Here is an 11,607-nt window from a genome sequence, read left to right on the forward strand (position 1 = left end):
TCTGAAGGATTCAAATATCTCAGAGTACAGAATTCAAGGTGACCTTTAAATGGGAAAAACTGAGCTTGTAACATTTTGCATCTTTGCTATAAAAAGACCACCTAAAAAGGGTTTGTTTTTTTTAAAAGCCTTTGTGAGTTTACACACTAAAATTCAGTCCTGTTATCGGAGATTGATGCCTGGAAACCTAGTGATTGACATCATAACAGTTGAGAGTGAAGGAGGAACAAGTAAAATAGGGAAGGGATTTTTGATAAAGACTATAATCAAACTTTTTTATGGACTTCTATGGTTATTTTACATCAATGGCAGCTTAACATTCTGGAGAAAGTACATCTGTGTTAAAGTTTCACCAACTTCTACATTTAAAGGTGAGCACACCCAATTCATATCCTCCAAAACATCCAGAAGATCTTTCATCAAAACCAAGACTGACCTTACTAAAATTAAAAGTATTTAAGAAAAAACTTCAGAAAGCAGAAACTAAAGAGCTGTAATCTAAGCAGAGAATTGACTATATCATGGTCTTTTTCCAAAGTTTTAACACACAGTACTACATGTATCTTGGTATACAGAACTAGACAGGGAATGGCAGAGCTGGATTAAATTTCCCAAAGAACTGTAATAATGTGAAGATGACCATCTCCACTGTGTTTATGTTCATACATTTAACACTGCTCTTTTTACACATGATTTCACACTCAATTACCTTTTCTGAGAAGGAGTTAAGAAGGAACACACTAACTGTATGCACATGTGTGATGCATAAGCTGACGATTCCTTTTAATATAGTTTTAGACAAGCTATCATCTCTTCAGTGTTCTTATTCCCAGGTGATTTGGTGCATGCTTGCATTTGATAAAGCAGGGGTCGGCAACCTTTCAGAAGTGGTGTGCCAAGTCTTCATTTATTCACTCTAATTTAAGGTTTCATGTGCCGGTATTACATTTTAACATTTTTAGAAGGTCTCTTTCTATAAGTCTATAATATATAACTAAACTATTGTTGTATGTAAAGTAAATAAGGTTTTTAAAATGTTTAAGAAGCTTCATTTAAAATTAAATTAAAATGCAGAGCCCCCGGACTGGTGGACAGGACCCGGGCAGTGTGAGTGCCACTGAAAGTCAGCTTGCGTGCCGCCTTCGGCGCATGTGCCATAGGTTGCCTACCCCTGTGATAGAGAATACTTTTCCTTGAACTAGCCATATGCATTTAACTGCCATAGGAGATTCCTATGCTGCTATTTTACATTTTCTAACAACTTTCATACATCCAAGAGCATTTTCTGCATGGAACAGGGTTGGAGTCGAGATCCAGCACTTGTGAAGGTTACCTGTTCTAGGTGAGTGCCTGACATTGTTAGCCACAGCCTCCTGGCTGTCCAGCCCTTTGCTTTACATGGCCTGTTTCTATTGGAGTTTATGTTTTTTTCTAAATCGCTTCTCAACACTGAGGTCTCCAGGAGTCCACTCCCCACCCCCTTTGCCTAACTCAGCATATATTTTTTTGGATCAGTGTTTAAAACAACCCTGTCAGGATGCTGATTTATTTGGCATTGTACCTTGTGGCAGCAGTGGATGGTCAGCAAAACTGTCTGAAAGCAAAAATGAACTTTTATGGGTTTCTAGGAGTGACTTTGCAGCATGACTCTTGGGTTGTTTTACCCAGGCACCGTTATGCACGGTGCAGTGTAGCATGGAAAAGAAATGATTGAAGTAGCAAGAAATCCAGCAGCAGCACCTAGAGCAACATCCTTATAGTGATTCACAGCATCTGGATTTCATCCCCCTCCAGTGAGACTACCAGATACACAAGAATGAAAAAAAGAGGAAATTAAACAAATGCTAAGAGTTTACATAGTTGAGACCTTGCACCCAGACAGGCTGGAATCTACTATTCATTTCTTGCTAGACTACTAGGGACAGGATTTGGGGTATGGCCAGGCTGTGCTCAACTCCAAGACCTGAGGAGGGTTAAGTCACCTTTATGCCTCCTCTATCCTGGAACTGATCCCAAAACAATTTAGAGCAGTTTCAGGGCTGCTCTTTACACCAACTGGTAAGCACTTCTTAGGGCTATTGCACCAGCCAGGATCACTACAGCACAAGGCATTCTGTGCACACACCCTTCCTGCCTCTGATTACACCACCTACATCAGGGAGGCTAGGCATGGGCGGTGTATAGAATTGCTTCCATCAGCTTTGTGACATCTGCCATTCCCCTACATAAGGGGGATCCTCAGCTGGCTGTTTAAATGGCACATAGAAGATGGAGTGGGGCCAAGGGTCTGGCTTACGGTTCATGTTTTTAGATATCTTCAGTGTATCGGGATGACTTTTTATAGTTTCCCTTCCCAGATATTTAAGTTGTAGATAGAGTGGTTAATATTTCACCTTTTAATATCAGGCACCCTCCTCAGCTGTGCTCTAGGGCACACATCCAGTCATAATAAGCACACACAGCTCCCACTAACTCACTCTGGAGTTGTGGGTGCTCAGCAACTCTGGGAACCAGGCCCTGACTGTACAGCATTTCATTCCAGTCTTTGATATGTTAATTGATTTGTGCGCACATACTTTTGAGCAGAAGATACTTTTTCTGTGGATAGGAACCTTTCCCCTCATTCCAGTTCCAACTCATTCTCTCTTATTTGCTCATTACTGAACCAGTATATCCTCCTGTGTAGAAAGCTCTACTTGTGCTTATGTTTGATGGCTTTCCTCTACCTTTGTTTAGAGCCCGTATAGGAGGCAGCAACTATGACTATAAATCAAGCGCATTCAGACCCAAAGGATCGTCTTGAAATAATGCATGTTTAACTCAACCAGTCTCCATCCTCATCTCAACGAGTTAAGCAAGCATCCACATTGACATGTGAATACATGCACCTTAGAATTCCTAGACCAATATAGCATCCTGAATCTAAGAGCATGGAATTTCATTAGAATTTTTGGAATTACACAGGATGTGGACATTTGCAAAATATTGCAAAACTTATTCTATCATTCTGTTCCACACTCAGAAAAGGTTGTAGGAGACTAGCTGATATCTAGTAGACCCAAGCAAGATGACTTCCCATTAGGCTTTGAGGTTGTTTGGACAACTGAAATTGAGCCAGAGATGTTTCATTTTGTGCATTAGGACTGGTTACTGCATATCACAATTTTTACCAAAAAAGTTCCTGACAAAGGGATCGATCCTGCTGCCATTGAAGATAATGACAAAAATCTCAATGATTTAATTGGAAACAGAAGTAGTTTGGGCATGAACTTACAGAGTCAAATGAAGCACAGCTCATATTTACTCCTCACTTTGATCCTAAACTGAGGAGGTATTTCTGTGTACTGCTAAAACAATATCACTTACAAATGAAGCTATCATTACTTTGGAAGACATGTTTCCAATAGTTTACTAACCAGTTTGTCAGCTATAGTCACAGTGACATGAAGATGGAAGCAGTTAACATGAAATAGCTTGGTGGTTTGACTATAGCAAGGCTCAACTTTGAAGTGACTATTTCGGTTATAGGCTGCCATTTTATTAAGGATTTATGAAACTGCAATGTTCCTGTTAATAAAATACAACTGTAGCCTCTCAGAGAGACTGATGTGGAATACTTTGCTTCTTTTATGATGAAATACAGGGGGGGACTGGTAAACTCTTGATAAAAAAATGAGAGAAAAGATGAATAAGGAAGACAGCAACTTTGGCGTCAATTATGCCTCTTACAAGACAGAGTGAGCAATGAAGATATGCAGCCCAAGCAAGGGTGCCTGAAGGCATTATTGCCATACAAGAAATGATGTCTCCTGGGCACTGTACATAGAGTACATTGGCTATGCTGGCAGGGCTGGCTCCAACTTTTTTGCCGCCCCAAGCAAAAAAAAGGACGCTGTCCCGCCGAAACACCGTGCCCCCCCCCGAGTGCCACGCCACTGAAACAAAAACAACCCCCCCCCCGAGCGCCACCCTGCCGAACCAAAAAACAAACAAAAAACCCCGAGTGCTCCCCACCACCCCAAGATTGGCTGCCCCTTACAAGGTGCTGCCCCAAGCACATGCTTCGTCAGCTGGTGCCTGGAGCCAGCCCTGTACGCTGGTATAACTGGCTGGAGCAGAGCTTTCCAAGTGTTGCTCTGTTAGCATGTTGGGAGCAGTGAGCACACTCCCTTTACTGAAATATATTGCCTCAGGGACCTGATGGTAGCAAAGGCATAAACCATCTTGTCCTGAAGCTTTTCCCTCCCTGCTGTCTAACTATGATCATCCTCTACCTATGTAGCACTTCTGCATTGGAGTGGCCAGGATCAGGCCTTTGGGGTGGAAGTTTCAGAACATTTAGCATTGGCCCAACTGAGCTGTAAAAACTCCCATCGGCTGCAATAGGACCAGAGTTTGGCCAAGGCTGAGAGCTTTTGAGAATACACAGCTGTAGGTCTTTTCTGTGCTTGCCTATGTTTGTATCTGAAAGAAAAGTCGAGAGTATCTATGGCTGCACCGAGTCAGGATGGACTCTTGGCATTTTGGTCAGTTACTGTATAGTTTGGTCTACCATTGGCATTCACTGAAGGCAAATGAAAGAGGAGGATGTGATCTTCGTGGACTTGCTCTATCACTGGGATTTTCCACACTGAGTGCTGCTAAGCCTTTTGATTCAGGGCTCTAGCATAAACCTACATGCTCAATGAGGGTATTTCCCCACACCAGCTCCCCACAAACATCATGCAGATGTGTGCATGCAGAGGGAGGTGGGGGGGTTCCTATCCTAAGATGGTGAATAGGTCCCCTCTCCTGACCTGGGGGGTGTGTTTGTGGAGGGAGCTAAAAGAACAGTGGTTGGCAGCTTCCTGATAATCAGCAGGTGGGAGGAATATGCCATATGGCCCAAACAGGGCTGTGATAAGGGTGGGGGAAGAGATGATCCTGACTCCCCCACACCTGAGGGGTGGCTTAGGTTATCACCACAGCAGTCTGACACAAAACAGCTCACAGTCCTCACCCATGAGGCTCTGCAGCATCAGCTGTAAGCACCACACTAGTGTTTCAACCGGTCTCTAGTGGAGGGGGGCTCCTATGTGAGCCAATGGCAGCAGCAGCTTTGGGAGCCTGGTGTGAACTAGCTCTTCTGGCAGGGCTGCAGTGTGGGGATTTCCATTTTCATGCTGGCACAGTCTCTCAAGAAATCAAATTGCCACCAATCATCATCTGTACCCCCCAAGCCCATACAGCCCCTCAACACAGCCTGATCCTGAAAGGTACAGATTTCCATTGACTGTAGTAGGAGTTGAATTGGGCTCTGCGAACATAAATGCCATGCATTTTATCTAATGGGAATAGTTTAAAATGATTTGAATTACCCTACACACCCTTCTCGGTTTCCTCCAACAAGTAAAAGCTAACCCTTGTGAATCAAACATTGCTTTGATAACCAAGGCCCTCGTTGGCTTAGTGATCACTTTTGCCTAGTCCTAGGTGATGGGTTTTTCAAATGGTGCTCACTCAAGAGCAGCAAACTGTCCTTATCAATACACCCCTCTCACTTCAGACTCTTGTGGGCAGTTTAGAGAAAAGAAATGGACATTTTCCTCTTTTTTCAGCCCACCTCTTTGGTCTCTGTTTCTGATCTCTGCCCAAAATCTCTTAAGTCTCCTCCACTACTGCTAGCCAGCCACGATACAGTTTCTAAACATTATGCACTGCTCATGAAGCACAAAGTGCCCACATAAAATCAGCCTTCCTAAAATAGTTCAGTACATTTAGTTTTTGCCAGTAGAGAAAGAACCCATGGAATGAGCAAATCAGAATGTCATTGGTTTAGTATGTCATATACCATAGTCATTCCAGCCTGCCATATTTATTTAACAGATTTTTTGAACCAAGGTTACAATTATATGGAGTAAATTTAAAAAACCCCAATAGATTGACAAAGCAACACTATACTGCAGCAGGCCCTCTCCATTAAGCCTTGATCCTGCAAAGCTGTAGGTGCTGAACTTCATTCTTGACTTGAATGGAGCTACTCAGAGTATGAAAAGTTAAACAGCTGCATAAGTATTGCATGAGTGGGGCCCTCCTTGTTTCTAACCTTGGTCCCACTGAAGTCAATAAGATTTTTGTCATTGACTTCAAAACAGAGCGGGATTGCACATTATTTTAGTCTACTATCAAAGTGGCAGTACAGCCAGAGAGCCAAAAGGAAATGGGGTAAAAAAAAGAACAATTGGTTAGAACAATAAACCTACTAGATGGGTAGCTTTACGCTTTTATGATGTTTATAGAACCAAATACCAAACAGCAAGAAAGATTTCCCAGGGCAGAACATGACAGTTTGGTCAGGATCATTTAGGTTATGTAAACTCCCTTGAGCAACAAAACAGAAGCCCAAGCAACATCAAAAATTGGTTTAATATTATCCACATATTTTCTTAGTCAAAATAGTATGATTTGAAAAACATATTCAAAATTTCTGTAAAACTTTCAGCTATTTAAATATACTGTATGCAAAACAGGAGGAGAGACATTAAAAATCATTCTTTCCAAAAATAAATACGCAAATGAAAATTAGAGTTTAACCTGAAAGTGTTAGTTGCATTTTCTCTTTTGAGCCTGTGGTAAATAAACTGAGAATTGAACTTCTGGCTGTATTTGCAAACATTGTATACGCTGCCTATTAATTATAAGTAAACATACTGCAATTAATATTGCAATGCTAATCATGCTGGAAGAGAGAAGAGACTGAAAGAAATATGAAGGAAAGGTGAGAAATTAGGCAAAGTGGAGAAATGAAAAGCAAGAAGTACGTTAGAGTTATACATAAAAGATAAAGGTAAGTTAGAGTGCAGAAATATGAAGCATCTAGCTAGAAGGCCAACCTTTTATAATGTGGGCATCACCAGGAAATCTGCTGGATAAAGAGTAAAGGGAAAGCTGTGGCAAGCAGTTAGCCAGCAGATCCTAAAACAAAGACTATAGAACACAAGAGTCCAACAAACTTTTTTTTAATGCTTGCAGGTTAAGAACTAGCTGTTCACCCAGACTCCTTTCAGGATTTGTCTTGCTTACCCCCAAATTTCCCCTCACATAAAAACTATTAGCTTACAAAATCAGACATAAAAATACAGAAGTGTCACAGCACATTATTACTGAAAAATTGCTTACCTTCTCATTTTTACCATATTATAAAATAAATTGATTGGAATATAAATATTGTACTTACATTTCAGTGTATAGAGCAGTATAAACAAGTCATTGTATGTGTGAAATTTTAGTTTGCAGTGTCTTTGCTAGTGCTTATTATATAGCCTGTTGTAAAACTAAGCAAATATCGAGATGAGTTGATGTACCCCCGGAAGACCTTCGAGTACACATACCCCTGGTTGAGAAGCATTGGTTTTGACTACCCGATTTAGGTATCTTCTCCTTGCGTTGCTTCCATTTATTTTTCTACCTATCCATACTTCTGATTCTTTCCCCTTGTAGACAGAACCAATTAGGCTAAGATTTTCAAAGTGATTTGGCAGCTTTAGTTCTTGGTGCCCAACTTGAGATGCCTTAAAAGGGCCAGACTTTCAGTGAGAAGATTCTCAGCACTTTCTGAAAATTGGGCCCTCAAAACAGAGGCAATCAAAATCACTGTCACTTTTGAACATCTTGGGCTTAATGGGCGATCTTTTATAACTGCAGACACCTGACAGACTTTACAAGGAGTAATCCACATATTTCACGTACCTGCTCCTCAATTTCTAGAGACCAAAGGAATTTTTAGTCAGTAACGATGGTTTTAGAGACTCATCTTTTTCATGTGCTGGATTATGAGGCTTTGAAAAAGAAGCTAACAAGTGTAGCTGTCAATCAAGGGTAAAACAGGCAACATTACATTTTAAACCTCAGTTACCAGAAACAATTAATGTTGCATACATTGAGTATTTATCCTCCCATATAGGGCGTATTTGCCAAGTGGCCACTCAAAGCTAAGGGACATTTCAAAATCTACATGTGCTTTGGGTATCTAGCATACCTAGCTAGGACATTGAGAATGCTGATCTTTATGCCACATGCTGGGGACACTTGTGGTTTTAAATTTTGGTGAAATACAATGTTTTTATGATGAACACTATACAATCCCCTCTTCCCCTATCAAGGGTGTGCTTTATTTTTCAGGGCCTCTATATTACTCAAAGGAATTTGTGCGGCATAAATAAAGACTGAATTCAATATCAAGAATGCAGTTGAAATGCATGGTGTCCAACAGTCCAGGCAAAATTGAAACCAAGGACGTAGGAGATCAAATGTTAAGTTACATAATAGGTGAGACTGCGCAGTGACCTATACATAACCTTAGGTATAGGTATCACTGCTGGATCAGCCTATAGTAACTGGAAGCAAAGTAAGATTGGCTAGACTACATGTGCTGTGATGAAGGAATTTAGACTGTTACAATTTTGTCTATACATGCTGAAGGTGATTTAAATTCTACACATGCTGAAGGTGATTTAAAGAATGAGGAGAAGTATCACTTAGTGTGTTCTAATAGTCAAGTCTAGGTGAGACTAAGGTATGAATCAGATGTTGAGGTGCGTGTCAAATGGTAATGTGAAGTAGTTTGAGTTTTTCCATGGCGTTTTTTGTGGTAATTTTGAGGGGAAAAACCCAGAAACAAGCCAACCAAAACATGTATTTCTAACCCGGGTCTCATCAGTGGAGACAAATTTTGCTCAGAAGATGTAGGGCCAAATCTTTGTTCTGCTGAAGATTTCAGCAAAACAACCATTGACTTGAATGACAAAAAAAAAAAAAAAAGCCAATATGAAGACACTCCAGCAGCTAGGAAGAACCAATTAAAAAAATATATATCTTTTTTCCAATATTAAGCTTCAGACTAAATGCTCAGGCTTGGATCTTGGGCTTATAAATAATAAGCCATAAAAGCACTTGAGCATAGAGTCCAGAGGAACAGATACCGTCTATTAATGCACATAAGTAGATCTTAATAGATATTACTCACAACCATGACTGTGATTGCCAAACCCATATCTCTGAAAAAACAGAGTCACAAACAAAGGGCTTTGAGATTAAACTACAAAAATAGGACCACACTATGCCATTTCAATCAGCTAGCATTGCAAGTTTAACTGGTGTGATCCCTACAAAAATAATGAGTCTAATTGTATGTGCTAATGTATCTAATTGTACGCAATAGCCTCCTGTGATACAGTGTCTCTTAAAAGTATAGTATATCTTGTTTGTGTGCATCACAGTCTGTGCATCTGTCCATCTTTTTCTCACTGAAATCTCACCTTACAACCTCATTTGTGTCTGTGAATTAGAGCACACTACCTTCCTTTGTGAGAACACACTCTCATTCACAGCTTGACATTACAGTACATCCAGACTACTCTGTGAAATGCAAACTTGTATGTTGCATAGAATCATAGCTTGCTTGTATTAGTTTCCCCTCAAGATATTAAAGATTAAATTAGCGTAGCTGGTGTCTGAAACAACTAACTTTTTAAAACTAAAATCGCATACACATTCACCCTCACTTTCACACTCTCCCCACTAGATCACACCTCCTTTCTAAATTTGAGTGCTATGGGGTGCAGTTGCATTCATTTCGCGTTAGAAATGCATTAGCACATTTTCCTCAGGCAGTAATCTACTTGAATTGCATACCGAGAAGATATTGTTAAGGTTAATGACCTAATGATTAAACTGCACATGACACCTTTGCAATCAAATGAAGTGCAGTAGCTGAATTACTAAGAATCAACAGTGAACTCTGGTCTCTTTCAGTTTTGTTCATCAATATATAATGGGCAGAAGTGACACCTTCCCAAATCATGACTTGTCATTCAACAACTGCCTCTTTAACCTAACGAATGCTGTGACCAGGTTTTATAATTTTTATGAGGAAGAACTGCATTTTAGTAACAGGAAAATGATTTCTCAAAATGTAAGACAGAATTGGCAATTATACCAGTAAGCTTTAAAAAAAGGGTACAGAGCAGCAATAGCTACAGGTCAGGAGAACGACAGACTACCAGCATTTCAGTGGAAGACCGTATTCTTATCCACAGATAATATCACCAATGGCAGATTCTCCATCTATAATCTGTGGAGTAATGGAAGCAGCATGGTTTTGGCAGTGAAGCTATAATAAGCTGAGGTGATGAGTGATTTAGCTCCATACAGACCTTGCCTGCATTACATTTTTTGAGATCTGACAGTGTAGGTGACTGCTGGAATTTTTAATCCCTGTCTGTACCTGATCTGAGCAGGGGTAGATGGCAGAGAAGTAAAACCAGCATCCTATCTATGGAGTGGTCGCACTGATAGTGGAACAGTGTGGGAGCTCTGGGTCAAAAATTCTGTCCCATGAATGTTTTCAAGATTTTGAAACTTGTCCTGATTTGCATCAGGACAAAACCAGACCTTTCAAAGTTTTCTGTGGAAAACTAGAGCACCCCCTCCCAAAATAATCAATAGTCTGGTGGTTAGGGCACTCACCTGTGATGTGGGAGATCCAATTTCAAATCCCTGCTGTGAATCACTCATGGTAGAGCTATTCCACCTCTTATAAAGATTTATTGGAGCAGAACTTTGAACTTGAGTCTTCTATATCTCAGCTGAGTGCCCTAACCAATGGACTCTTAGGGGAGCAGGGAGGGGAAAAAACACCCACCAGTTTAGACCAGAAATTTCATCCAGGATCTGAAAAATCTTTGCTGACAAGTAGTTCAGTCAAAACTGGAAGGTTCCTGAATAGTTCCAGTTTTAATGAATCTGCATTTTCCAATGAAAAAAATTGTCAAAAATGTCCTGACCAGTTTACTCTCCATACAGTCTGATCAGGCCATAGCTACAGAGTCCTGCAGACATTCCTGTCCTTCATCTTGCCCACCTGAAAAGCTCCACATCACAATCAGCATTATGGGCTCAAACCTAATCTAGTTTTACCTATAGCTTATCCAAGACACAAGACTATCATTGGTTACTGAACCTGGTGTAACTCTTCTGCCAGGTGGAGCCAACAGCAACAAGGGCTAGGTTCAATATCTAGGGGTTCCTTTCCATTGACAACACAGAACTGGCTTGAGCCCCCACCCAGTAAGCCTGGGAAATTTACACACCACTCCTGAACACCTCTGAAAGGAAATACTTCCCCACTTGCAAGCACAGAGTCAGAGTGTAGAAAAGAAACTTAATAAAAGGAGGGAAGTAATTGGATGTTAATTTGGGAAAACACTGCGAAAAGGGTTCATGAACAAACCATGAGTAAAAGACTCACCCCCAAGTTTGGCAGTGTCCTTTTCCCCTCAGGTTCTTAAGTCCAGCAACCCAAAAGTCCCTTTCATGTGCCCAACACTTCTCTGCACCCCACTCAGTTGGTGTCCTTGGTCAGTGCAGACCCAGAGTTCAGAGGTGCATCTGCAGAGTTCACCTCCCCCCCCCGGGTGGGGTAAAGAGGTACCTTACTCGCTCCACTGCTCAGGCACTCGCTTGCTGCCCCTCTCTGCCAGCCACCCTGCTGGCTGCTCACCAGCCACTCCTGCCAGCCACCGCTCGTTGCTTCAGCTGGCAGCTTGCTCACTGCACCTCTCCACCAGC

Source organism: Trachemys scripta, chromosome 9 (assembly GCF_013100865.1).
Source record: "Trachemys scripta elegans isolate TJP31775 chromosome 9, CAS_Tse_1.0, whole genome shotgun sequence".
Lineage (NCBI taxonomy): Eukaryota > Metazoa > Chordata > Testudines > Emydidae > Trachemys > Trachemys scripta.